This window comes from Fukomys damarensis, unplaced genomic scaffold (assembly GCF_012274545.1).
Source record: "Fukomys damarensis isolate Sample0158 unplaced genomic scaffold, DMR_v1.0_HiC HiC_scaffold_31, whole genome shotgun sequence".
NCBI lineage: Eukaryota > Metazoa > Chordata > Mammalia > Rodentia > Bathyergidae > Fukomys > Fukomys damarensis.
Window position 1 is genome coordinate 1,328,383 of NW_022900943.1, and position 2,117 is coordinate 1,330,499.

The 2,117-nt window shown below is 45.8% G+C and overlaps 1 protein-coding gene across 4 annotated transcripts in view; it reads left to right on the forward strand.

The window, feature by feature from the left end:
- The first annotated feature begins 1,609 nt into the window (after window positions 1-1,609).
- Slc24a2 (solute carrier family 24 member 2) overlaps window positions 1,610-2,117 on the forward strand; it is a 212,585-nt gene continuing 212,077 nt past the window's right edge. Inside the window, exon 1 of one of the 4 annotated variants that reach the window (XM_010630906.3) lies at window positions 1,610-1,677. The gene's annotated coding sequence lies outside the window, so the exon portion shown is untranslated. Of the gene's footprint in view, window positions 1,678-1,868; window positions 2,031-2,117 lie in introns of those variants that run through there. The other 3 variants (XM_033757744.1, XM_010630905.3, XM_033757745.1) reach the window with 3 other exon arrangements.

Consider the following 2,117-nt stretch of genomic DNA (forward strand, 5'->3'; position numbering starts at 1 on the left):
GAGCTCACCATACACAACCTGTAATCACCAACGACTCTCACAAACTCTGTGTTCAACAAATCATCCAAATAATCATCCTGTATGATGCTAATATTTATACTTAGATATCTAAAATAGAGGCTACTTCTTAATAATAATAATCTATGCAAAGAGATCCAGTGATTACTTAAATCTCTTAGCAAAGGAATTGGTCAATGCTACTGTTCAAAGGTCGGCATTTGGTGGTAGAACATTTTCTCACGAAGCTCCCTTTTCTTTGTAACTAAGCAATGAGGTCTGTGGATCTGGGAAACTTGCAGGTGTTCTTCAGTTCTTCTGCTTGGAGGGTGTGTGACTTGGACAAATGCAATCCTTACCCCTCTCCACACCGCAGTAGTGACAGCATCAGCCTGCCCAACTATCTTGGCTGTTGACTGCCAAGTTCTTGATCACCTGCCAAATCTTCAGCCCGGTGTAGATCTCACTATCATGACTTCAAACAGTATGTCAAACACTGCTAGTTGCTCATATAACACTCACTTCATCCTTCTGTATTACTGAGAAAGGTCAGATAGTCTACAAGGGGACTGTGTGCCCAGACAAGACACTTCACACCCCCTGCAGCTAGGGATGACCATGTGACCGTGAAGTTTTGACAGTATCTCTTCCTAAACACAAAAGCAAGAAAGTTTTCTGCCTTCTACCCTTCAATCTTCTCTTTTTCCTACCTGGAACACAGATGTGATATCTAAAGGAGGTGACTACTTGCAGCCCCGAGGATAAAAGCTTTTCATTAAGAAGCCACAATAAAAGATCTGAGTTCCTTGCAGCATGATGAAGCTATTGTATGAACTCTTGGCTAGACAGTGACTTCAGATTTTTTCTTACAGGAGCAAATTTGCCTAGTTTGATTGGTTACTAATGCTGAGTTTCTAGTAAGCAGCGAGAGGCAAACCCCAACCAATAAAACCCGCACTCTTGAGGTCTTCGTCCTCCATCCTTGCCCTGTTCACCTGGATCTCATCCCCCTTCCCATCAAATGGAGACTCCGCTCAACCTTGGGTTGGGATGAGCAGGCAAGGTTGCTAAAGATCCAGGTAGGAGGGCGTGTGGCATGGTTACACGTAAAAATCTCATAAAATCATTTTCTTTGAAGCAGAACCTCATACAAGACATCTTACTTTCCCCACGCACCCAAAGGAATCTTTCCCTAAACAAAATCCGCATTGTTAAGCCAGGAAAGGAAAGACAAAGGCAAGGTAAGGGCAGCACCCAATTCAGTACCTCAGGTCCAACTTGTACAGAACAGGCAACATAAACGCATGGCTGTTCTGCTTTTTTCTAAAATAATAATTGGTTCCATGTCAACCACCAACAGTTACCAATCTGCTCAGCTGTTTTTGGAAACACTATGAACTTGCAATATTTGATGGTTTGGGAAGAATTGCGATTATCATCATCATCATTATTATTATTAGATGCTAGAATTGGTTCATCTTTGGTCATCAGGAGCCTATTTGGATTGTTTCCTGAGTCTTCTCCGCGCATGCCTAGCAGTGGTTGGTCTTCTACTCTGTCTTCTGTAAATATTTACGGATAAGATGACGTGAAGGCTAACATTTGCTGAAAGATGATGGTAGGCAGGTATAAAAGGGACAGGTATCAAGCAGGACAGGCCATGGTGATGGCCTGAGAGAGGTTCGTTGTATCATTTTCTTTCGTTTGTATATCTGACATTTTCCAAAATAAAAAGTAAAGATAAAACAGTTTAGCCCATGACTTTCAAACTAGGATTTTTAAATCTTAGCAAGATTAGTCTCCCTCCACTTGCCTGGCAGGAGAACTGCGCAGCTCTAAGCGCCCCAGGCCTCCTTGGATTTGGCAACAGCAGCCCAGGGCCTGGGGGCCGTGCAGGGCTGTCTCGGGTTACGTCCGGGGAGCCTTCCCCGCGGGTTGCAGCTCGGAGGAGGCAGGCTAGGGCGCTGCGCGGGACGCCGGGCTGCTTGCTCTACACTCTCCGGCGGGGTTCTGGTCCTCTGATCCCCTCACAGGTCTGACTCCGCTGCTCCGGGCCCAGGGGATGTCGCTTTCCAGACGGGGCGGGAAGAAGCGCTGAGCCGAGGCAGACCCTGACCCTT